We start from the raw sequence: 27,450 nt of genomic DNA on the forward strand, positions 1-27,450 counted from the left end.
TTATTGCTTACAGTTTCCGAGGCTGGGAAGTCCGAAGTCCATCTGGTGGTGGCAACAGTGAAGCAGAGGTCTCACATTGCAAAATGGTGAAAGCAGAAAGAGGAGAGAGAGACAAAATCCCCTCTTTCTTCCTTTAAAGCCCTCAGAACCACGCCCCTGACCACCATTTTTAATCCATTCACTAGGGCATGGCCCTACAGTCCAATCACCTCTTCTAGGTTCCACCTTCCAATTACCATAATAGGATTTCCCACCCTGTTGACAGTCACAGTGGGAGCTGTTTCCAATACATAAAATTTAGGGGACACGATTCAAGCTTCAGGGAATTTGGGGGGCGGGCATAATTCAATCCACTACATAAAATAAATTCAGAATTCAATGCATAATGCATGATAAATACGGAAATAATTTCTGTGAAGAAAATAAAGCAAGGTGACTAATTAGAGACTGACAGAGACGTGGGAATGAGGGATTTTTAGATTGTGTAGCTAAGAAAAGCCTTCATGAAGACATGACCTTTGGGCTGAAACCTGAGGAGTGGGAACAACAGCCATGTGAAATTCAACATTATGTTATGCTTAATGACCAAACAGAAGCTGCCCCATAAAATTTGACAGCAAGAAAGAACAACTACTATTACCACTGTTATTTTCAATACTGTTGGGAAATACTAGCCAGTGCAATTAAACAGGGAAAAAAATGAACTATATATATGGGAAAGAAGGAGCGAAAATTATGATTATTTTCAGTTATTGTAGAGGGTACTAAAATTAATAAAGCGTATGTATTTCACAGGGCCTTATCCTTTAGCTTAGTAGGGCCACAGCCCTTAGATTAGATCAGGCTGTAGCTCTATAGGATCTTTATCTTAGTAGGACTGTTATGGCCAACGTCCAATGGGTAAAAGAAATTTGCCCACGAGAACCGGGTGATAGGAAAAGAAAAAGAGTTTATTTCTGGCAGCCAGGGCTACGCAGGCCAATCGAAGTGTGCAGCCCCGAGTTCTCGCAGCTTTTATTTTTAGCTAGGCGGGAATTTTTCACGCCTGACACAATGTCGCCAGTGCAAGCAAGCCAGCCGGATACATAAGCTAATTTTGTGGTTAGCCCTGTAGCCCCTCCCCACCATGGATTCCCCATAGGGACTTTCCAGGCTAAAATGGCAGAGCCACCTAAAATGGCGTTGGCCATGCTACTCTGTTTATTCCCCTTTATTTTAGCAAGCGACTTGTACAGAAGCAGAATGCATATGTTAAGGTCAGTAGGGGTTGGGGCATCCCTTAACAGGACAACAGTCCTTAGCTGTTAGAAGGTCCAAAGCCACAGCCCTGTAGTTTTTGCAAGGCCAAAGCCTGGCAGTTTGAGGAATAACCTAACCTTTTAGTATTGCACATAGAAATGCTAAGCTTGGGAAAAAACAGAAAACCTTCACAGGACTAAAAAGTCTCTGGTGGGGATATGAGAATTGTAACAGCATAAGTGCTTGCTCTAAGGGCAGATGCCCTTGGTGCAGCTAGAGCTAATTATGGCAAAATATGTGTACTGAAAGCTTCAAGGCTACTCTGCCAATTAGCTGCTGGTTCCACATTTCACCTTCAACTGCTTCTCTAAGTTTCGTAGGGAACCAAGTGTTGCCATAACGATTATCTCATTGGTTCTTTGGTAAGTCACATAGCTTAGTTTTATGACTCCTTTGATGGTAGATTGCTTAAACTATTTTTAAGTTGCATCTGCGTTAATGAAAATTGTTATGTAGCCAGTTTGTTTATGTTTTCACTATGACTGATTAACTACCTGTGTTCTTTTCTGTAACTTTTTGCCTGGACAATAAAAAAACGGAGAAAAGCATTGATTCAGAGTCATTTCCGAGGAATTCCTTCTCACTTGAAGAAGTCCTTCTTTGGTTTTAACCCTTTCTGGGCCTCTCACTGCTCTGGAGAAATGGGTTTTGAGTAATCCTTTGCGTCTCTGTCTCCGTCAAAATGGGTTTTGAGTAATCCTTTGCGTCTCTGTCTCCGTCACCCCGAGGGAGAGGTGACAAGTTATATCTACCTAGAAATAAAAAGAAAAATGATTAAAGAGAATTCAGCAAGAGGGCTAATTATAAGTTTAATATGCAAAAATTAATAGCTTTGTTTTATAGAAAAAAGTAAAGACTTCATTTACTTTAGCAATAAAGTTAATAAGATATGGATAGGGTCTATGTGAAAAAAAACTTCAAAAATAGAAAACATGCATATTCTCAATAGGAAAAAATATTTTTAAAGGTGTCAAAATCCTCAATATTTTCAATGTAATTCCCCAAAAATATCAGCAACACTTTTTTGGGGAATTTGATAGAAGAATACCTATATTCATTTGGAAAAATGAATGTACAGATTATTAGGGCAATTCTGTTTTAAAAGGCTAATGGGGGGTATCTTAAGCATATATTAAAACATATTATATAATGTTTTATGTACTATATATACATTAATACTACATAAAATGTACAAATTATAAAACTAGTAGATAATGTAACAACATAATAGTCCAGAAAAGACTGAAAATAGAAATATGAATTTAGGATGTGATAAAGGTAACATTTCAAATTGGTGTGGAAATAGTAAATATTCAAAACTAGGGAAAACTGGCCAGCAATTTTGAAAGTTATAAATTTGGATTTCAGTCTTTCTTGTTACAATAAATTTTAGATAAATTGAATACTTAAAAGTTAAAAATTTAAATACAAAAATGGTAGGAAAAATCATGTGTATTTATTTATAATCTTGGGTGGGGAAGGCATTTCTAAGTCAGATACAAAACCTGAATACCATAAAGTAAAGATAAATTATTTTTACTACATAGGAACTAAAAACTTCTCTATGGAAAAAGCAAAACTTAAAAATTCTAAACAAATTCAACATACTGAAAATAAACTGGGGAAAAATTGCAATGTAGAGGAAATGGGAGAGGTCCTCACAAGAAGTACCTACAAATCTGAAAGAGGAATAGGGACAACCCAATGGAAAATTGCAGCAGGATATAAGTAGGCAATTCCTGGAACAACAACAACAACAAAAACACAAATAGCTAATGAAATCTAAGAGAATATGGTTCACTGCATCACTGTTTGGCCCTTTTATAATACATCAGAGTGCCTGGCACATAGTACGCACTCAATGAATACTTGTGGAATGAGTGAATTAATGAAATGGAAATCAAAGTGATGAGACATCAATTTTCTTTCTTTTTCTTTTTTGCTTCTTTATTTTTGTTTTTTTTTTATAGACACCAATTTTCAACTATTGGATTTACAAATGTCAAAAAGTCTGATAAAACTCAATATTGGTAAATACATGGGAAAATGGCATTCATTTGGTAATATTTTCAAGTTTTCAAATGTACATACCCCATGATCCAGCAAGTTCACTGCTGCATGGATATATTCATACAAGTAGATCAAGACATATACTGGAACAGCCTTGTTTATATTAACAGAAAAAAATGAGAAATAAACTAACTGTCCATCGACAGGGGAATAGTAATTCACATTGGTACATCCACACAGTAGATTGCTATGCAGACATTAGTGGAACATTGTAGAAATTCATTCAAGCAATTATTTAAAAAGCAGGTCTGGCTGGTTAGCTCAGGTTGGTTAGAGTGTGGTGTTATAACACCAAGGTCCAAGTTTTGGATCCCTGGACTGGCCAGTCACCAAAATATAAAAAATAAGTAAATAGACAACCAAGCCAGCAAAGGAGCCAGAAGCCCCCTGGATCCTGAGGTGGGGCCAAGAACCTCAGCCCCACCCGCATCCCCGATGTCATCCAGGCCAGTGACTGAGCCAGCCATGGGCCAGTCCTTTCCCCCTTCCCAACCCCCCCACACCAATATCTTAGCATGTACTTAATTATAGGAAAATAAATAAATAATAAAGAAAGAAAGAAAAGCAGACACATAGAGAGATACACATATTCTGAGAGAGGCTTATGCATAAAGTATATTTTGAATATATACATGAGAGACCATTAACTAACTTTGAGGTGACCGGTAGCAGAAAGGGGGACTTACTTTTATTTGATATGATTCCAAATAGTTTATGTTTTTTACTGTTGTTTTAAGTGCTATTCTGGAGGTAAGCTCAAGAAAGCTGATTGTGCAATTGTGTACACTTATTCCCAGCTCTGGGTTTAGTGGCCTCACATTGGTAGTTTGAAATTGGCCATGGTGTTTATATTTTCACCATGAAAATAATATAACTCTTAAATCAGGGTTTCACTCCCAGAACCTGTTATTAAGTATTTACCAGCACGCCACAGCATATACTACTAGATATCACAATAAAAATGTTTGGTTACTAAAAGCACGGACAAATCCTTGGGCCACTATCTTCCATGCTCTGCAGGTGAACATGACTGAATGGAAAGGCAGGAGGCACACACGCCCTGCCTGATGCTTTTCCAACCAGGATCAGACTCAGGAGGAAGTGATGAGACTGGGCCCTGCGAAAGATGACTTCCAAATATCCTGGCTCAGGGTCCTCTTTTAAAAGGTGAAAATGTTTCCAGTTTGAACACAATGTGAACAATCCCAGAGAAATCTCACAGGGATGAGGTCCTAACTGTGGAGTCTGGAGAAAAAAGGGTGCACATCAGGGGAGGGAGAGGCTTGATTACAAAATGCCAGTTTTCTGCCTTTGTGTCCCTCAGTGGTGTTTCCAATTATGCAAAGAAGTTGCAGAATTTTTTACACATGTACTTTACTTAAATATATGTCCACCACAAGAATTTACCAGGTGACTGGAGAAATGTTGGCAATCTCTGGTTCACATGGTCCTCTTTTTAAATCTACTTCTTCCACACATGACCACCCCCTCTCTCCCAGCGCCCACAGGAAAAGATAGCAACTGGCACTTTGGGAACCCTGATTGAGTCTCTCAGCCTATTGCTATATTCCATTTGGGTTTCAATTCCTTTTGCTAGGAGCATTGACTGCTTTTGTGTCAAAATAGAAAAGTAATAGTCGCTGCTATGATGAAAGTGAGAGCCTGGGAAGAGAAACGTGTCCAGCACTAGAGGAGAGAACGGATCTGCTCCTGTGCAACTGAACCGGGAAATAGGGAACCGTGCTCAATGGACAAGGTCAACTCCAACTCCAGAGCACGCTCCAAGCCTTCATGCTGATGTCTCGGCAGCCACTCATCATGAGGACCCCTGTGCCCGGGTCCACTCTGCTTCCAAGTCATCACCCGTGGTGGTCCTGCTATAAGGCTCTTGCTGCAAATCACTTTGGTGAATTCTGTTTAATGCTGCCTAAGGCTTACTGTAGTTTGTTGGCTCAGATCCACTGAGCTTCTCGGGCAGGGAGAAACTACTATCTCCAAGAAGGTTCAACGCTTCCCTTGAGGTTGTCGATTGGAATCCAGTCCCACGCCGTTCAGTTTGCCCATTAGCAATTCGCAGCCCCTAGAAGTCCTGCTCACGTGGAAGTGCACTCTTAAGTTTGGTATTTGACGTCGGGACTATGACTATCCTCTCTCCTCTCACACCTCAGTGATGCTTGTGACTTTTTATTTTGAAAAATATCAAACATGTAAATGGTTGAAAGAACTATACAATGAGCACCTGTACGAGGGTACTTCAAAAAGTTCTTGGAAAAATGGAATGGAAAGATAATACAAATCTTTCCAGGAAGTTTTTGAAGATCCTGCGTATATTACCCATCTAGATTCAATAATTAACGTGGTCATATTTCCGTCCCACACCCTCTCTCTCTGCTCTCTTTTGCCTGAACCATTTGAAAGCCAATTGCAGGCATTATGGCACTTATCTCCACACACTTCAGTGTGACTCTCCTAAGAATAAAGATATTATCCTACATAGCCATAGTACTGTCATCACAAGAACAGATACAATTTGAAGGAATTTGGGGGTAAGGACAATAAGAGAAATATCCATATGGAGGTCAAAGCAGGGTAGATTTGACTTTCCACTGTGTAGGTGGGCTTTTAGAATCACTCTTTACAAGCATATTTAAAAATTTGATCATGAGCATACTGTTTTGCAGTCAGAAAAGAAATAATTTCTTTAGAAGAAAAGAACATTTTGAAAGCTGCAGTCAGGACCACTAGGTCTCAGCAGTGTGCATGGCCACTGGGCTCTGCATGGGCCTGGGCCATCCCGCTGCAGACAGCAGGGGGCAGTGTTGAGCTGCCTTCAGCAAGATGCTGCAGGCTGGAGATGCGCCCCCAGGAGATGGGCTGGAGCAAGACGAGGGTGGTTACGTTTCCAAAGTAAAAGTCAGCACTTCCAGCAGACCACTCAAGAGAGAGGAAGAAAGAAAATGACAGAGAGCTTATTTTAATGAACACGCTTCTTTGGGGGCAAGGAGGAGGTATATAGAACATTGTCACAGGAGTCTGACTTACTGAATTCAAACCCTGGTTCTGTCCCCTTATAGTTGAGTTGCCACTGACAAGCAACTTGACCCAGAGAAAGCTTTGTTTTATTTTATCATGCGGGACTACTGGCAAGGATAAATGTGGCACATGGAAACCCTCAGCACAGGGCCTGGCACAATGTGCATGTGCACAGTCTGCTGGCTGTTGTGGTGATTATTCATTTCTCTCCATAACTGAGTCATGTTGACTTTATCCTCTTGAAAACCTCCTCTGCCTCTGCTCTAGTCAACTTGTGTTGCAGAGCTACTACCTGTGTGCTGGACAGACGGTGGCTTCTTTTGCAGTTAGATGGGTGGACAGTACCCATGTGTCCAGAGCAGGTCTGCATTAGTCAGTCGCTGCGGGCACTGGAGGCTTCCACATCAACCCAGGCCTCACAGAATCTGTCCTTGGTCTAAGTTGCTTCTACTTGATGGACAAGGGGTCTTGATTTTTGCTTCAGAAAATATTGGCAGAAAGCCACCCAGAATTAATCGTGGGTGTAAACATTCAAGCTCCCTTTCAGGCATCCACACCAGCTGCTTTGGCCTCTGTGGCAATGTAAACCTTCTCCTAAGAAGAGGGGTGAAGAAGACTCAAGGGTCGCTCAGTTGCTTATCCCAGCCCACAAGTTGTCCAAGGGCCTACCCCGACAGCTCTCGCTCCCGCCCACCTCAACCCCACTTTCCAGCAGATTTCTTCTACCTGCTGATGACATGATACGTGTCCTCCCTGTCTGCTCTCATCTTTCCCCAGACTTTCTACTGGGAATGCCCATCTCTTTCTCCATGCCTCGGCACCCAGCATCCTTCAAGACCTGGGCAAATGCCACTTCTTACTCCTAAGCTGCTCTGCTATCTCTCGCTGTTTCTTCTGCCTGAAAGCTGCCCTTCCCCCCTTCTCACGTGGCTGATTTCTTCACATCTCAGCTTAAATAGCACCTTCTCAGGGGGCCTTCCCTTCTTAGTCACTCATTATCTTGTCACTCATTATTTTTTCCCTGGCATTTACCACTCTCTTAAGTTCACCACTATTTATCTGTGAACTTCAGAAAAGGTCATTTTATTTTATTTTTTATCTGTTTGTGGATTCTCTCCCACTACTTGGGAGAGTAGTAATTAGCCACAAAGGCAGGGACTTTGTTTTGTTTTCTGCGTATCCCCAGCACCTACAATAGGACCTGACATATAATAAGTGCTCAGTAAAGATTACTGAATGAATGGAGTCTCCTATGTCCAACCTGGAAGCAAACATGCCTTCTGGCAAATTCCCTCAGCACGTTATCTGAACATCTCTTACTGTTCTCTCTGAGCTGATAGCTCTGCAGCTGTCTTATCCCCAGACCTGGATAGTAAGCAGAGTTGTTTCCTTTGGAGTGCCTACCTGAGCATAGTACTTCCTTGGTTGTTTTGGTCAGGGCAGGCATGATCTGACTTACACATTAGAGGGCTGTGTATTGTGAACAGACTGAATGGAGTGGTGGTGTTAGCAGAGAAGCAGGGAAACCCTTTATGAGGCTACTGCAATGATCCACGTGCAGATGCTGGTGGCTTAGACCAGAGTGTGGTGGTAGCAGAACGACTAGAGGCAGGATCCTGGGAGGATTTGGACAGCAGCTCAGTAGAACTGCCTGAAGAACTGGATGCACAGTGTGAAAGAAAGCAAGGGGTCAAGGATGACCCCAAGGTATCTGGAATAATGAAGTTGTCAATGAGTGAGATGGGGAGGTTGCCCCAGTTTTGTGCAGGATACAGCACAGTTTTGGTGCATAGAAGGCTGTGGAAGGCACTGTCACTTTTGGCACCTGCTGTGCTGACAGTGACGGGAGGCAGCAACAATGAAGGGACCAGTGATCTAACAGAAGGACCCCATCTCCACCACCGAGCCCCAGTACCCTCATGTGGTTGGGAGGAGCAGTGATGTTAGTCTTTTAGGGCAGTTTCTCTGGAAAATGCCTTGGTGAGGTTTCAGGGAGGTGGGTTCTGCATGAGATAGGTGAGGACAGGCACCCACAAAATTCTAGTAGTGACCATCAGAAACTGCCTCATCTGTACCTCCAGGCCTGCAAGAACTGAGGGGCACTCTTGTTACAAGTGTACCTGCAGTAGGGTTTCTCTGTCCAGGTATGCTGCAGACTGCTCTGATCAGGGGTTTCCTGCACACGTGCCAAACACACAAAACAAGGTTTGTTAAATAAGATAAAATATAAATCCGCCTTATTATTATGTTGCTTTCTATTTCTCCCTTCAGTTCTGTCAATGTTTGCTTCATACATTTGGGTGCTCTGATGTTAGGTGCATATACATTCATAATTGTTATATCTTCCTGGTGAACTGACCCTATAATCATTATATAACGTTTATTCCTTATGACAGTTTTTGACTTAAAGTCTATTTTGTCTGATATAAGTATGGCCACCCTTGCTGTCTTTTGATTATTATTTACATGGAACATCTTTTTCCATCTTTCATTTTCAACCTGTGTGTGTCCTTAACTCTAAAATTAATTTCTTGTAGACAGAATATGGTTGGGTTTTGCATTTTTATCCACTCTATGTCTTTTGCTTGGGGAGTTTAATTGCTTTACATTTAAAGTGATCACTGATAGGGAAGAACTTACTATTGCTATTTTGTTATATGTTTTCTTTCTGTCTTGTAGCTTTTTTATCCCTATTTTCCTCTCTTGTTGTCTTCCTTTGTGTCTTGTTGATTTTTGTTGTGATGCTTTGATTTTTGCTTTCTTTTGTGTATCTTTATAGGTTTTTTTGTGTGTGTGGTTATGGGGCTTATATAAAACATCTTATAGTTATAACAATCTATTTTGAAGTGATAACAACTTTGCTTCACTTGCACACAAAAATTCTACTCCTTTACTTCTCCCCCGCCCCACTTTATTTTATTGATGGCACAAATTATATCTTTTTCTATTGTGTATCCCTTCACATTTTTATAGTTATAGTTTGTTTTTATCTTCTTGTCTTTTAAACTCTATACCAGAATTAAAAGCAATGTACTCACTGTATTTGTCAAAGTATTTACCTTTACCATTAAGCTTTGTACCTTCATATACTTTTGTTACTGTGGAGTGTTCTTTATTTCCAACTTGAAAGACTCCCTTTAGCATTTCTGGTAAGGAAGGTCTACTGGTGATAAAGTCCCTTAGCTTTTATTTATCTGGGAAAGTCTTTATTTCCTCTTCATTTTTGAAGGGTAGTTTTGCCAGTAAAGTTAGTATTCTTAGTTGGCAGTGTTTTTTGGTTTTTTTAAAAATATGTCATTCCACTGCCTTCTGGCTTGCAAGGTTTCTGCTGATTGTTGTCTTACAGGAGCTCCCTTGTAAGTGACAGGCCATTTTTCTCTTCCTGCTTTCAAAATTCTCTCTTTGTCTTTGACTTTTGACAGATTGGTTATAATGTGTCTCAGTGTGAATTTCTTTGGGTTCATCCTATTTGACTTCCACTGGGCTTCTTGAATCTGGGTGTCTATTTTTTCCTCCAGATTTGGGATATTAGTAATCATTATTTCTTCAAATAAGCTTTCAGCCCATTTCTTTCTCTTCTTCTTCTGGGACTTCCATAATGCATATATTAATCTGCTTGATGTGTCTAATAATCCCCTAGCATTTTTCACTCTTGTTTATTCTTTTTTCTTTTTGCTCTTATGACTGGGTACTTTCAAATGATGTGTCTTTAAGTTCGCTGATTCTTTCTCCTTTTTGATCAAGTCTGCTGTTGAACCTTTGTAGTAAACTTTTTGATTTAGTTATTATATTCTGAAGCCCTAAAATTTCCATATGGGTGTTTTTCACATTTTCTGTTTTTCTGTTGAAATTCTCATTTTGTTCATGCATAATTTTCCTCAGCTCAATGAACGTCTTTTTGATGGTTGTTTTGAATTCTCTGTCAGGTATTTCACAGATCTACATTTCTTTAGGGTGTGTTTCTGGAGATTTATATGATTTTTCCTTTGTTTGGGCTACATGTTCCTGTCTCCTCATGTGTCTCATATTTTTGTGTTGGTACCTGCACATTTGAAAAAATATCCACCTCTCCCAATCTTTATGGCTTGGCCTCCTTTGCAGATCAGCCCAATTAGAGATTTTAGGGACTTCTCAAATATCTCCTGTGGACACATCTTCTCTGACTTTGCATGTAAATTTCCAACTATAGAAGTTTTGGGGTGTTTTTTTTCCACTGATTTTTCTTTTCAGGATCTTGTAATCTCCTGCTCCCTCTGGTGTCTGTCTGACATGCTGCAGGTTCTCTGAAGCAGCAGCAGGATGCAAGCAAGCCACCCACCTCTTTTGTTGTCAGTGGCCCTTAGTCATCTAGAGTATGCTGGTTGCCATCAGTGCTCCCAGCCAGGTGAGACAGAAACTAGTCCCTAGGCAGCCCCCCCAAAAGCCAGAATGTTGGACACACACTCCAGATCTTTCCTATCCCAGGGAGAATCTGGGAGTTTCCTTCCTGTGGTGTCCTGCTGTGCCAAGGGGAGGGCTCTGGAGAGTGGGTTCCATAAAATTTCATGTGAGCTTCAATGCAGCTGCTTTTGCACTCACTGGGGGTGCGGGAGCCTCATAATTGGCTTCTGGTTTTCTCACAAAGGAAGCTGGGCCACGTATTGTTAATTTGGTGTCTCAGTGGGGGAAGAAGAGTCTACAGCTTTCTATTCAGCTCTCTTGCTGATGTCACTGTCTTACCACTTGTTTTTAATTTTACTGTTTTTAAAACTTTTTTGTTGTGCTACAGTTTTAATTTTAATGTAGTTATATTGATCACATAACCTTTTCTTAGAAAAAAACTAGTTAAGATTTTGAATATGCTAATGGAGAGTAACATAGTAATGAGTAAAATTTCAATTATATTTTATCTTATAAAGTTGGTGGTAAGTACACTTACATTTTTGTTCTTCCTATTTAAGAATATTACAGAGGCATATATAGCAAAGTGCTTGAATCTTAAGTACACAGCTTAATTTCTACATACGTATATGCTTATATAGCCACTACCTAAAACAAGATTTAGGACATTTCTAGCAGCCCAGATGCTTCTCTGATGCCCTCAGCACTGCTTGCCCCACAAAAGTAACCACTATTCTGATCTCTATCACCCTAGATTCATTTTCCCTATTCTTGAAATTTCTGTGTTTCTACTGGTGGAAACGCAGCCATTAGTCTTATTGTTGTTCCTTTGAAAATAATGTATATTTTTCTTTCTTTTTTCTGAAAGTTTTTTCTTTGCATTTGGTTTTTTTTTTTAGTAATTTGACTATTGTGTGCTATGGACTATAAATGGTTTCTTCCTAATGAATTGTTCTTGGGGTTTGTAGAGTGTCTTGAATCTGTAGTTCCTCTCTTTCACCACTCTCAGAATATTTGACAGTATTTATTCAAATGTTGCTTCTCTTTTTTCCCTTTCTTGATCTTCAATTACATGAATGTTACATCTTTTTGCCATATCCCCATACTTGTCTGAAGTTTTCATTCTTTTTTTCCTGTGTGGTTCAATATGGATATTTTCTACTGAACTGTTTTCCAGTTTAGTAGTATTCTGTTGTGTGTCTCCCGAGTTCTTAAACCCATCCACTAACTTCCTAGTTTTCAAGTGTTTTCAGTTCTATAATTTCCATTTGACTCATTAATAAATAGATTCCATCTCTCTGTCATAATTCTCTATCGTTTCTTCTATTTTTTTGAGTATCCCAATCATAGTTATTTAAAAGTTGCTGTCTAATAATATTAATATATGAATCACCTGTGAGTCTTTCTTGTTTTGTTTTGGTTTTTTTCCACTTGGTTTTTATTCATTGGGCCCTGTTTTTTAGTATGCATGTGAGTTTTTGTTTGGCTGACAGACATTGTAGATGAAAAAATTGTAGCAGTTCTGGATGGTGTGGTCATTTTCTGAAGAGGGCTTTTCTTTTTCAGACAGGCAGAAAATTGGTGGTAATCCTTATCCTGTCAGAGTTCGTTTTAGACTTTTTCGGGCTAGTTATTTAAGTTTTCCTCTTACTATAGTGGTGTGTCCTTACTCCTAGAGTGCGGTCCTAGGATATGACCCTTCAGAGACCTCAACTGAACATCTGGGATATCTACTTCAGTGGAAACTTTTATGTCGACTTCTGACTTCCCAGCACCATAGAGCTGCTAAAATCTCTAGTTGGCTTTTTAAACTCCAAGCTCTATTTTCTTCCTGGTTCTTTATAGTCTTTCTTAATGCTTATGCAATTTAGGGATGTATATTTTTTATACTTATTTCTCTGTGGCTCCCTCCTCTAGGTTTTTGCCTTTCAAGGTCCAGCCTCTTTTTGGCTCTGAACTCCAATTTCTCTCTATTTCTTTTTTTTTTTTTTTTTTTTTTTTTTTTGTCTTTTTGTGACCGGTGTACCCGGCTCAGCCAGTGAGCGCACTGGTCATCCTTATATAGGATCCGAACCTGCAGCGGGAGCACTGCTGCGCTCCCAGCGCCACACTCTCCTGAGTGCGCCACGGGGTCGGCCCTCTCTCTCTCTATTTCTGAGCTTATTAGATTGCTTCTTTGTGCTTGAACTCTTTTCATCTGTGCTACCATTTGGAACATAAAAGTTTGTGTGCATGTGGACTTCGTCCCATGTGCTTTCTTCTCTCAAAGACTGTAGCCCTTCAAACCTTTCCTGCTCTTTGCTGCTCTTCATGTCTTCAAATCATACTGTTATGCATTTTGTCTAGCTTTTATAACTTTTTTTTTTTGTGGGAAGACTAATTGAATACAAATTCCGGGTAAGAAACTGGAAATCTCTCTTTTTTCATGGGAGTCACTGAAAATAGAATTTATGAGAATCTCTTTCCTTGTTAGGCACAAATCTCTATCAGTACTAAAAAGAAACAATGAATAATTACATATATATGAATCCTAACTATTATAACAGAAAAATTTCAATCATTCATGCTAAAGGAGAGTCTTAATTATATTTCCTATCCCTGCTATGGGAACTATTACAAAATATTTTCCTTAAAATAGGCGATTAAAGGGTATTCAGACAGAAAATGCTGAGAAAAGTATTGTTAATAGAAAAATAATTAATAAAAAATATATTTGGGGAATTTGTGGTGTTGTAGTACTTTTTAGCTTTTTAAAATCTGTGATTTTTAAAATTTATCTAATTTAAAAATTAACATTTGTCTATAATTTTGTATTTATAATTTTATTTATTTATTTTTATTTTTTAATTTTTATTGAATCAAAATTGATTATAAATATTTTGGGGGTTCAACGTTGAGATATGTTGATCAAATCAATATCGCTAGCATATATATTGTTACAAATAGTATTTTTTAGCTTTTTAAAATCTGTGATTTTTAAAATTTATCTAATTCAAAAATTAACATTTGTATATAATTTCATATTTATATTTTCATATATTTTTTGCAGGTATCAAAAACCTTGTTTAATATATATGTACATACACACACACACAGACACACACACAATCACATTCCAATGTGACTAATACCCCTTTTTCAACCAGGAGAGAGCTCTACCACACTCCAGGCTCCGGAGACTCTTCAGAGAGACCCTAGGCCTAGCAGTCTTCACAGGTGAAGCCTAATAGGCAACACTTTTATTAGACAAGTGGAAAAGTGCAGGGTGCACCCTGGGGTGTGTACTGTCTGGGGCCTCATGCTGCCCAGAGTTCTGTTACTTTCTCTTCATCAGCTCTTCATCCTGCATAGACAACTCTGTCAACTTTTTTGCTCATATGAACATGGATGTCTAGGTACTTGGAGACATATCAGTTCAGGCACAGACTAGAGCTTAGACAGCTCTGCTTTCTTGTAGTGGGGAGGCCCGTGCTTATAGTGGCAGGCACTGGTCATTCTGTGGTACTTATCAGCCATCATCTCCACCTCTAGCTCTGTCACCAACTGCTGGGCCCTGAGTGGTTCCATCCCAGCCCAGTTCCACAGAAGAGATCTCCTTCTGGCATCCTAGTCTGGCTGCCCAGGCATACTAAAGCAGAAACATGTGGGTCACTTTTGGGAGAGAAGTCCTGTCTCTTTTTTGATCCAGACTCACTTCTGGAATGAAGTACCAACCTATATTCTTTTTCTAGAAAGGCCTCCATAAAACCTGGATGTGCCCTTGGATGTGGTACATTGATATAAGTGGCAGATCATAAAAATTGGTAGCTTGTAAAACTTACTAAAGATAAATGTACATTAAAAACACTGATATGATTTCATGTCCCTTTTTATTTTTTAAAGGCAAATCTTTGAATAAGTTTGTATATACTTTAAAGAAAACAGATTAACATCTTGGTCATCCACTAACAGGACTGTGCAGGCCTCAAACAAGGTAGCCTGGGACATCAAACCACTCCCAGGTCAATATACTAGGAGGTTTGAAAAAAGCCCAGCATAGACAGGGAAGGAGGCATCACGTGAAACATCCTGGGGTGATTCACCCCCGAGGGATGGATGGGCTGGGAAGCTGGGGGAAGTCCAGACAGAGAGGGGCTAGTGGAACAGTATAATTATGTTGACTCGAGTTTCTGTGTCTGAGAAATTAGATCTGGTGGGCCTTCATGCAGTCTCATATGGTCCTATCTGTTGACTGAATAGATAAAAGCACCCTCTTCTAGTGTCCTGACGAGACTGTGGGGTCTAGAAGCCGGGATTAGGTCATAGGTCTCTCATTTACTAGAGTTATATGGGTCATGTCATTTCACCTTCCGAGTTTCAGTTTCCTTGTTTGTAAAATGACAATTGCAATATTTCCTCTTAAACCTCGCAGAGTTTGTTGCAAGAATGAAATGAGATGTTGCATACGAAAGTATTCCAAGAGATATGTGATTGCTGTTGCTATTACTAATGCTGACGAGTGCTTCACTGCACCTGCTTAGCACAGGGATGCTGGATGTTCACAGAGAGGACCCTGAGGCGAAGCCAGGGCCAAGCAGGTCAAAGATGAAGGAGTAGAGAAGCTCTGGGAGATGTGCAGATGTGCCCACTCCCAAGCGACTTATGGAATCGTCAGAAAAAGATCATACCTATTTTCAGTACAGTCTTAGTGTTATGAATATTTATGACATTTAAAAAAATATGTCAGTCAGCGTGTTATGTATTTGGTAGCTCTGTGGACCAGAATAATTTGTCTCTCCTCAACTGTTCTCTTCTTGTTTTCACTATGTGATATTAAAATGCAACTCCTTCCCCACTTCCTCCTAATAATCTTGACTTTCCTAAGGAAAGAGGTGTTTTTCCATCACTGACTTGCAACAGGAGGTATACAGTGATCCAGGAATCACAGTGGCTGGTCGGAGAGCCAGGTCACCAACATAGCCAGCCACGGAGGCCCAGGATGCCTGTGGGAGTAGGAACAGGAGCAGCCCACATGCCTGCATAAGTTCAGGATCGCTGACGGTCAGTCTGTCCATTACTTAGCATGCCCTTGGCATCAAGGAGGAAGTGAGTCTCACTTGGCTTTTAAATGCAGAAGCCCATATACAACCATTAAAAAAGACAGGTGGGAGGGAAGTTGTGGGGCAGATAAAGAAACTAGAGGAGAGGAAGAGACTCTGACCACACACAGCTCCTTCTCTCCTCTCCACCGTCCACTCCGCTCTGCCCCATGCAGCCCCTGATCCTTCCCCTTCCTTCTATGAACTCGCTTGCATCGACTACTGGCGAGGTGATAATTCAAGCACTTAGTGAATAACTGATGGACATTCTTCATAAAAACCCAAATTTATGGAATGTGCTGGGGAACTATTTTGAACTAAGGGCTCTGTGTTTCTTCCTCCTTGGACTCCTTACCTCCAGGTGTTTTGCCGAGGAGTAAGTTAAATCTTTGCAAGGAGAACTTATTTGTCCATGGAAGAAAGTCCCTTCATTGATCCCAGGTGCTCCCTCAGGGAGTGGGGTGATGAAAAGGGGAGGTGGGCCTGACTTGGCTACTTCCTGGTTGTGGGGGTGAGTCCTGCTGCCTTGGCCCCTGTATTAGTCCATTTCTGGTGCTTAGAACAGCATACCTGACACTGGGTATTTATAAAGAAATTAAATTTATTTCTTACAGTTTCAGAGGCTGGGAAGTCCATGGTCCAGGGGGTACTTCTGGTGAGAGCCTTCCTCTGGGTAGTGGGTCTCCACAGCCACTTAGGGTGTCACATGGTGAGAGAATGGGCTGAGCAAGAGAGAGCTAACATATCACTTGCCCTTCTCATAAAGCCACCAGAACCACAGTGCCCATGACTCCATGAGTGGGTCAATCCATTCACGAGGGCACAGTCCTCACAATCTAATCACCTCTCTCTCAAAGGCCCGTCCTTTCAAATACCATAATTGGATTTCTCACCCTCTTAATAGTGTTACAATAGAGATCAAGTCTCCAACACACGAACTTTTTGGGGGACACATTTCACCCATAGCACCCCACTCCAGCAGTTTGGTGGGTGAAGGATACTTAGCCATGGTTTGGGGGTGCTGGGCAGGTTCTCTGGCTGTCAACCTCAAGCCCCTCCTTGTGCAGAGAGTCTGGGCTGAGAGGACACAGATAAAGCTGGCAGGGGCAGGTCTACCCACAGGCTCTGTCTGTCCTGCCCTGTTACCTGGAATCCCTTCTAGGCCCTGCACAATCGTCTCTGGAGACTCCAGATTAAACCTGAAGAGGTGGCCCAGAAGCTGCCTCTGCAGCTGGTGAACAGCCCTGTTCTGTAAGCGGAGGAGGCAATGTCTGGGGTGGTTATGGTGCAGAGAATTCTTCTCCTAAAAGTGAAGGTCTGGGCATTTATTCTTGGCAGAGAGAGCACCAAGGCAGCTACTGAAGGCTTTTCACGCCATCTAGTACACCAAGGAGCAAAACAGATGGAATTAGTGCTGTTCATAACATGTAAGACTTCTCCCTTCTACCTGCTCTCCACCTTCCAACCTTTGCTGCATGATCTTTTCCTCACAGCTCTGCAAAACCAGGGTCATCAAAGGAGGTGGCGTGGGGGAAAGGATTGCAGCTCATAGAACCGATGCTTCAAACTGCTAAGCAGAGGAAGACTGACAATTTAGCTACGTGTTGCCAATTTTCTGTCCTGGTCAGTCCCCTACCAGACAGTATGGCACCCAGCACTGAACTCTGCAAGAAGGGGACGATACTCAGAGCTAGTAGAGAGGTCAGGGGACAGCTTCATTGATGACTAAGGCTTGGAAAGCAATGGGAATGATTAATGTCATGAATAGGGCCTGGCTGTATCTTACAACGGTCTTCGAATTCATGAAGGGGCATCACAGGAGGGATGTCCTTCCCCTCAAAAGAGGATGATCCAAGTGGAAATAAAATTTTTAAGTTCTGTAAAATTTATGGGTTTGACAAAAGGAAGACTTTCCAGGTAGTGAAAGTCAGTAGGCTCCACAAGGGTCACAGAAGGAACCTTGTCTCCTTGGGACAGCCTCAAGGGTAGTCCTGGTTTGAGTGTGGCCTGAATGGAGAAGCTTCCTTTTAGCTTGGGGGTGGAGGGTCTATGATCTGAGTTAACCAAGGAAGGGGTTCAGGGGAAAGAAGAACAACAAGTAGAGACCAAGAGGCAGCTGAGAAATGAGAGATCTGGTGTGCCAGGTAGCAGAAAGTTTCATACGGATACTTCTGTCATTCGAGAGAGAAGTGAGAAATACACTCTTGTGATGAGTAATTAGAAACCATTCGTGCCTTCACAAATGATTTTTACCAGTGACACTTAAGCAGAACCATTGTTGAGGCCCTTATTTTCTTCCAGAGGCACAGTCCCAACATGGAGACTTGAAATCGCCTGATCAAATACTAGCTCAGGCCTCAGTTGTGAAGTCTTTAAGCTGGCAGATCTTCCACTGGTGTCAAACGACTGCTCAAACAAAGCTACCGGATCAGGTCTTAGGAGGGTTTATTTATCTAGAAAACTGAATCAGAGTTGGACCTAAAGCCAAAAAACTGTGACGTACCTAGACGAGAGCAGAGGGAAAAATCCTTCCAGCTTTCAGAGACTTAATTTTTCATCTCCTCATTTAGAGTTTATTTAGGATGGTGATGTTTAAAGTTCTTGGACTTTGCAGAAACCCATTGAGTTTCATGGCTTTTATTCACCAAACTTTCAGAAATCCATATCAAAGCAAGCCTGCAACTTTTGCATTGGAGGGTTGCCTTCTGCTCTGAGTTCTCCTGCAGTCCAAGGAGCTTGCCTGGAAAAGCTTTGGCTCCTTAGAGTTTGGCGTAGGCCTCTGCAATAAGCCTGTAGAGCTTCAGTGGTTCGGTGAGATATTTTTTCTGTTGAGGCAGAATTTAAAGGTCAGAAATACTTGAAATATAGAATAGGGTGGGCGACGATGTGCATCTAGATTCTAAATTGAAAGATTGTAGTCTGTATATTTCTCTTTAAGCACAGATTTGGCACATTTTTCAAATCTTTATATGTTTTATTTTTACCATTCAGTTTGAAACTTTTTATAATTTCTCTTATAATTTCTTTCTTTGACCCATAAATTTTTCAGAAGTGTGTTTAATTTTAAAATATTTAGGTTTTTCCTAATTATCTTATTGTTAATGATTTCTAATTTAATTCCACTGTAGTCAGAGAACATGCTTTGTATGATTTCAGTATGTTAAAATTTATCAAGGCTTTTTATAGCCCAGCATGTAATTTATCCTGGTAAAGTTATTGTATGTTCTTGAAAAGAAAATGTATTCTGTCTGTGTCAGGTATAGTGTTTTTAAAAGGTAGTCAATAGTGTTAAGGTCTCCTACGTATTTTCTGATCTTTGCCTAGTTGGTCTTTGCTAAGAGAGGGGTGTTAAAATCTCTAATTACAACTGTGAAAATGTCTTTTTCTCTCTTTAATAATATCAATATTTGTTTCATGTATTTTGAACCTCTGTTATTAGATACATACATATTTATGGTTATTATGTCTTCCTGATGAACAGACAATTTGATCATAATGAAATGTCCCTCTTTATCTCTGGGAATACTTTCTGTCTTAAGTCTATTTTATCTGGTTTTTGTTTGTTTGTTTCTTTGGTGGCTGGCAGGTACAGGGATCTGAACCATTGACCTTGGTGTTGTAACACCATGCTCTAACCAATGGAGCTAACTAGGCAGCTCCGTATCTAATATTAATAAAGCCACTCCAGTCTTCCCATGCTTACTGTTTGGTACATCTTTTTCCATCCATTTACTTTCAGCCTATCTATCTGTTTCTATATTTAAATTGCATTTCTTTGAGAAAAAAATACACATGTAAATAAAAGCTCAGTTCTGACAATCTCTGCCTTTTAATTGTAGTCTTTAGTCCTTTGATGTTTAATATAATTATTGATGTTCGGGTTTGGATCTTCCATTTTATAAGTTTTCTCTTTGTCTACTCTGTTTTTGTTCCTCTGTTCCCCCTTTTCCTGCCCCACCTCACTTTTATAATATTATTGCCATGTTTTATATACAACTTCCATATTTATACCTCTAGCCTGGGTCTCTCCCCTGAACTCCAAACTCCTATATTCAACTGCTTACTGAACATCTTATTTGAATATCTAACAGGCATCTGAAACCTAACATGCCAAACTGGAGCTCCTGATAGTCCTCTCTCAACTCTTCTCCCAATGGTCCTGCTGTAAGTAATGGCAACTCCATCCTTCCAGTTCTTCCAGCCAAAGCTTGGAGTCATATTTGACTCTTTCTTTCACACCCCACATTCAATACATACATACTTCAGTGTTACCTTCAAAATATATACAGATTCCACCATTTCTAATCACCTCCACCTCTACCGCCCAAGACCAAGCACCATCATCTCCCACCTGGACAACAGCAGTAGCCTCCTATTGGTGTCCCTACAGCCTGTTCTTAACACAGCAGTCAGAGGGGCTTTTTCAAAAGCTAAGTTAAATCATATCCTTCCTCTGTTAAAAATTCTGCAATCATCCCCAATTTTACTCAGATTAAAAGTCAAAGTATTTACAATAACCTGTAAAACCACTTCCTGATATTTTGCTGACTTTTTCTCCTTTTATTCTTTCTCTTGCTCGCACCATACTAGCCACCCTGGCCTCCTATTGTTCCTTGCACACAGTGTTTTTCAACCTTTTTTTTTTTATTATTGCCCTCACCAAGGGCAAGAAATTTTAATACTGCAGATATATTATGTATGTTTATCTGCCATGTCTGTACCTGTTGCCATAGTACATTAAAAGAGTCAGGGGTTTTTTTTGTCCTCCGAGAATAAATTTTCACCCTTTTGGGCCGATGTCTCCCCTGTTGAGAACATGTGCTTTCTCTGTTGGAGCATAGCTCTACTTCAGGTCTCTACACTCCCTGTACCCTCTGTGCAGAACGCTCTTCCCCATATAGCTGTATAAATTACTCTCTCACTTCCTCCAAGTCTTACTGAAATAGTCACCTTATCAGAGAAGCATTCCCTGGTCACTCTATTTTAACAAGCATTCTATTTTAACTCACTCAGGGACCCCTACCCTCTTTCCTGGATCTATTCTTCTCCATATCACTTATTACCATCTATGTTACTCGTGTATTTCTTTGTTATCTGTCTCCCTCCATGAGAACATAACTTCCAAGGGATATTTGTGTTCACTGATGTATATGGCATCTAGACCACTTCCCAGCACATGGTACATGCTCTCTTGATATGTGTTGAGTGCATGCATGCTGCACTTATTTGTGCCTACCTGCCTTCATTTGGGTGGCAGGTATTTGCCAGCATATGCTGATTTCTCCTTTTTACCTACCAAGTTCTGTCCTTGCTTTGAGGCCCAAGTCAAGTACCAACTCCTCCCTGGCCCCTGTCTTGGTTTTATGTCCTCAAGAATATCATAATGTTCTTATACCCCACAATCCTGGCAGGAGTTATGAATTAGAATTAATTATTGACGACTAAACTTCTTTTCTCCTTGGCCTAATCTGCCTCAAAACTATTCAGGATTCTCCTTACACACTCACTATTAAATGTACCTTTTCGTTCCCAGACATGGTTGGTTATTCCTGAAATTGTGTACATTCACATGCCATTGGAAAACTGAGGGTCTTCTTAATTGAATCTGTGGGCACCAAGAAAGGAGAGAAGACCATTTAGGCTTCAGGCTGATTAATGCTGTTTAAATATGCTCTGGGTAGATTCAATTGGCTTTGTGCTACTGGAAGAAAAGAATGTATTTTTGCTGGGTTTTATTGCATTAGATCATGTTGTTTTAACCCAAGGGCCTCGGGAAGTGCACAGTTAATTGGAACACTCAATCAAATTAAAAAAAAAAAAAAAGTGCTTAAACTGAGTTATAATTGGTTGTGCCACAAATGTTAAAGTTCAAGTTGACATTCCAGCCTGATCACATAATGTTATTAGTGAGGAGCCCATACAAGAAGGAGGAACAGAGAGGGTATCAGACTTCAACACACATGTTGTGACTTTTGTTACTTCAAAAGAAAATGAACCTAGCAATAAACTAACTCTTTTGTATTTATTCCTTTTTTGTGTGCGTTTAAAGGTCACTTCTGAGTAGGACAACAAGTCTCCATATATCTTGCCAAACAGACCATTTGCTTGGTGGGCCTCATCCTGGTGGAATAGGAGTGCCTTAGTGGCAGTCACCACCCTGTCTCATCTCTCCAGTGCTGATGCGCTGCGGGTGGGGATGGACTGTTCTGAAGCAGGGATGGCGGTCCTGTAACCTGGTGGCTTTGCATCCTAAATGCTGGTAGCATTTGGTATTATCTGCATGTTGTTTTCAGCAACCCAGGGAACATGAGCAGGGAGTCTGAAACATCTCAATTTAAAGAGTAAGTAATATTGAAATATTGCCTAGGGATCAAATCAAGCACCAGCAATACTACTGAATTTTGGGAGCCGGACTTTTCCAAGAGAGCTGTGGTGGTGTTTAGGCACAGTTATGAGCGGGAGAAGGACGTATTCAGCAATACTCCCATTTGTTCTTTCTCTGTCCTCATTCTCCTGTTCATGGTCCCTCCTCACATACCAGCCCCATAGAATACTAGTAACTAATCTTACCACTTGCAAAATGATTTCCCATGTGATCCTTTACTTAATCCTCACAACGTTCCTGCGGGACATTATCATCATCTCCATTTGACAGATGAGAAAACTGAAGGGGATGTGGAGAACACACTGAAGCAGGCAAGCATTTTGGCATCACTTCTCAAATCACACACCTGAGCCACAGGTAGCTACTGGCCAAGAAGCCCGAATCCCACAGATTCCCCTCACCAGGTAGCCAAAATAATGACAGCCACGTGCAGGGAGGGCTTACTCCATGATAGGAATCATGCTATTTGCTTTACGTATGACGTCTCCTTTTCCCCCTCCCAATAACCTTGTGAAAGAGTTACTTTATCCTCATTTTAAAAATGAGAACGTGGAGGCTTAGGAAGATTTAAAGACTTCAAGATTGAGTGTATTACAAAACAAAGATTTCTATTATATTCATCATTATTTTTTAGAAAAATACTTCAAGAGTTGTCACAGACCCAATCATGGCATTGCCAGGTTTCAAGTGGAGCTTTGAGTGCAAAGCTGATGCCTTTTCCCACCCCAGCTGGCTCCTCCTTAGGGTCCTCAAGGAGAAATGCCTTAGGTGGATGTGGGGCCAGAAGGTCTCTAGGCAGAAATGTATCCTTGTGGGACCATTAGAACAATGGTCCATCAGAAGCCAGCGAGTGTTCAAAACCAATGTGATGACAGAAGAAAAGGCATAACTCTTGTCAAAGTTAGGCAACCAAACTTAGATGAGAAGGTAGTTGGTTGAATGTGTAAAAGCTAAGCCAGGAAGATATCACAGGAAAAAGCAGTTGACTGCTCCAGATGGCTGTCAATCAGTTTACCATAACTCATCCTTATCAATTCACTAAGGACTTTGACAAGTTCTGTCTTTGCCCCCGTTGCTAACCCTGTTCATACCCCATCCACACACAGTCCAGCCTTTGCCCTTTCCCTCTTGGCCCCTGCGGCCCTTCCAGGCCCATCTCCTTCTAGCTGGTGCTGGAGACTCATTATCCAGCTTTCATGCCAGCCAGAGGGCCTGAGGCCAACTACAGTTTTCCTTTCCTCTCTCCTTTGATTCTTGGCTCAAGGAAATAGGCTCGGGTGACAGGCTTTTGGCTGTAAATTCAGAAAGCCCAACACTCTCAGTACCTTATGGTTTGGGAGACTCCCACAGGTCAGAACCTACTGCCTACACCCCACGCCACCACTCAGCATCACTGATGAGGGACGCAGGACCCTGTAATGGGACGAGGATCTCAGGATGAATGAGCAAGCTTTTTAATCTCTCTTTCAAGAGCGCCTATTCTAAGAGTCAACATTTCATACTATGTAAAGCGTAGTTAAGTCATTGTAAGATAGTCCAGTCCATTTGTCCTAATGCGGAGACATTTAAGATGATGAGTGATTTTGTGTGTGTGTGTGTGTGTGTGTGTGTGTGTGTGTGTGTTCCTCTATCCTAATAAACAGGCCCAAATTCCCTATAGCTGCACTGGAGCATTCAGTATAAAAGCCAGCAACAGCAGCCTCTTCACAGGTAGCACTCCCTGAAGGGACATTGGAGAATAAGCCTGACACATCCACTTAAGTAACATTTGGGAGATTCATAATAGTTGATGCTGGAGAAGTAGGTACAGAGGAGAATGCCCTCATTCTATCTGTTTGCAGCCATCACTTTATACTACCTGTCTGCCAGTATCTCCAAGGACTTGCTGTGAATTATGTTAACTGCAGACAGAAGGGAATCAAGAAAGCTACCAAAGATTTTAAAAATCAAAACTGAGAACTAAATATTGAAATTTATCTTTTGACAGTCCTATCCAGGGAGTCCTTCTCTAGTACATCAGGTGGTACAGAAAAATTATTTGATAACACTGACAACGATGTCTGAAATATAGTGCTAATTAATTCACTGTTTCACTAGACTGCTTCAATGCCACGTTCTAATGCAAGACTAAGGGCTTTCAGCTTAGGTTTCTATTGGGTTATGACAACTGAGCCAGAGAAAAATGGCCTTCTGAATAATACGGTTTTACATGTGTTCAAATGATCCGTAACTAGCATCTTAAAGAAGTAATTATTTGGTTAGAAACAGTGCCCCAATAACTCAGAAGAGTACAGTCTACGGAGGGGCAGCTTGGTAAAGTACGAAGAACATTGAAGACGCGAAAGACCTAGGTGAGTCCTGGGCCCAAGTCCACTTCTTTTTAACTGTGTAATACTGACTGCAGACTTGACCTCTTGAGGCTGCAGTTTTCTCCTCCAAGAATAAGGTTATCTTCCCTATTTGTATCATAGGATTGTCAGGAGGAACAAACAAAGTGAAACAAAGCTCCTTGAAAACTGTAAAGCCCTCTGTGAATAGCAATTATCATTGTATACTTCTCCATGAGACCAACCCCAGGAAACAGATTATTTAGGGATCTGTCAGCAGGTGCAGGTTTAGGTGTCTGTCTGTAGGAGCCCGCCTACCACTGGCAGAGCAGATTTACTACCTCTCGACGTGTTCTGTGTGAACTGGAGGGTTCCTGGTGCCTCCCGTATAGCTCTAGGCCCAGGGTTTTCAAAGTGTGATCTCCAGTCTGGGAACTCACTAGAAATGCAAATTCTCAGGCCCTCCCTCCAACCTACTGAATTAGAAACTCTGGGAGCGGGGACCATTAATCTCTTTTAACAAGCCCTCTAGATGGTTCTGATGGGCGCTGAAGTTTGAGAACCACTGAACTAGGTCTTGGAGCCTCGGCAGGAACCCAGAACAAGGGCCCCACTTTAACAGCCTGTTATTTATTCTCTACAGTGTGAGCAAGCAGTACAAAGAGGCTAAGAATTCTAGAACCAAGAGAGACTTGAGAAGCCACTTCTTAGGTTGGCTTATGTTGTAGCTGAGGATTCATCAACGTAAGGGGCTAAGGGGAGGTCTGATCCAAACCCAGGCCAAGAGAGGGTGTCAAGGGGACGCTTGATCCAGTGCTCTTCTTGCTGTGTCCCACTGCCTCTCTCGTATCCAGAGCAAAAAGTACCATGCGGTGGCCTCTCAAAGAAGGGGCAGAGGTATGAGGAGCAAGGTCAGGAGGAGAAGCACGGTTTGGATTGAGCCCACTTACTTCCAGCCCAGAGGACAGGCCCCAGGGGAAGTCATGGTGACCTTCCTTGTTTTTGGTCTGGAAGGTGAAGTTATCTCCAGGTTCTTAGTGACTGGTGGGCCTCCCATCCATGGTCCTTGAAGTGGAACCAAGTATTGGCCCCAGGAATCCTGAAGTGTCCCTTCCATGGAAGCCACTTCCTTGACTGGTGTGAGGATCCTGGTTGATGTGAAGGCTGGGATTCCTACTTTCTCCTGTTTGTTCACCTAGTGAAGGCTGAGGGTCAAGTTCAGGGGTTTCCCATAGAGCATTTTTTCCACAGGAGAAGGCCAAGGTGTGAACAGAGGAGCCTGCAAATAAAATGAAGAATTGGGGAAACCCACCTCCGACAGCTACCTAGATAGGTTGGTTCCTGCAACCGAAAGCTGAAACCCAAGAATGACCTAAAAACTTATTCCCAGAAGTCCTTACTTCAGGCTCATAAGAACTGAGAGAGGTTTAGGAGTGGCAGTGATTTAATCAACTCATAAACAGCCCTTATTCCCAGCCAGAAAATCTCTTCTCCTCCCTTCCTCACTCCCTCTCTGGCATCCCAGTCTTTGAAATGGAACGTGGTGCCCTGACCCCAGAGTTTCAGTGCAACTGGCTTGATCCTGGGGGAGCCATTTAACCTGGTCTTGGTTTCCTAAGTTGTAAAGTCACAGACAGATGTTATCATTTCTGTCATTTAATTTAAAGAGTGGCTGATGTGGTCTCACATAGCTCTTAGTACACAGATGAACTATTTGATTAATTTGACCAGTATAAACTGGCAACTAATGTAGAGTTGGAGGCTGTTAGCCTCTCAGTTTTGGTCTTGATCTGGATAAAATTCGTATTTTCATGTTGGTACAATGCTGCCATGCTCAGTTATGGGGGAAAATTCAGTCACTCATCCTGTGGAGTTATATGGATCAGAAAAGTCAGGGATCTTTGCTTAACTCATCTGTTTGGATTTTCCTCTTTGCTTTTTTAAAGTCAGAGTTGGTAAAAAGAGTCTGTGGATTTGTAGAAACAATGCACATCTTTAGATCTTAGAGATTTGGGGCGATGCCTTGTGGTGATTGTGTTCGGTTAACACATTTCCATTCGAAGGTATTAAAAACTAAGGAATGAGCCAAGGTCACCCAGAATATAAACTCCTTTTTTTTTCTGTGGGTGACACAAGCATTCTTAGTCTAGGGTGGTTTATTTAGGACAACGTTCACTGTTGTACTCCACAGCATGTGTGGACTGGGTGATGGTAACGCCAACTTCTTTTTGTCTTATGCACAGAGAGAATTTTGGTCATTATTGTCGGGATCCCTAAAAAGATTCTGGGTACAGGGGTCACAGTCCTCTTTTATGAAGGTCATCACATGACATGGAGACACAGCCATTAAAGTATTGTCTAAATATTCTCCAGAATGACCTTGCTTCGTGTATCCACAGCAAACAGCATGTCTTCCCAGCTGGGTCATGCTCCCCTGTCACCACAAGAGGGCGTGAAAGACACGCCACAGGACCTCTCCCTCCCGCAGGGAGTGTGTTCACCCTAAAGGAGAAAGCTCTGGACTGCAATGACGGATGCACGTTAGTCCCTGGAAAATCAAAGTAACAGACGCCAGCGTTGACTTTAGAAAGAATGGTTACTCTGGTGGTTTTTCTTTTTCTTTTTTTAAAAATCTTTTCTTCCTGCAATATTTCAGAGCTTGGAGCATGATTATTCTCTAGAGAATGAACACATTATTTTAAATAACTTGAATGATGTACGCCTCAGCATTTAAACATGTGATAAAAGAGGGTCTGAGGATTCAGAGCAGAAGTCCTATGCCCAGCGTTGCTACTCTTGCTACAGGGCCATATGACGTGCAGGACATTTGGGAAGGGGACTGGGGAGGACAGAGTTTTCAAGAGAAGAAAAGCCACTA

The 27,450-nt window shown here is 41.3% G+C and overlaps 1 pseudogene; it reads right to left on the reverse strand.

Annotated features, from left to right (window-relative positions):
- Positions 1-14,005: 14,005 nt before the first annotated feature.
- Positions 14,006-14,349, reverse strand: LOC134381074 (mitochondrial import inner membrane translocase subunit Tim10-like; annotated as a pseudogene).
- Between the last annotated feature and the right edge of the window lie 13,101 nt (positions 14,350-27,450).

Source organism: Cynocephalus volans, chromosome 6, assembly GCF_027409185.1.
Source record: "Cynocephalus volans isolate mCynVol1 chromosome 6, mCynVol1.pri, whole genome shotgun sequence".
NCBI lineage: Eukaryota > Metazoa > Chordata > Mammalia > Dermoptera > Cynocephalidae > Cynocephalus > Cynocephalus volans.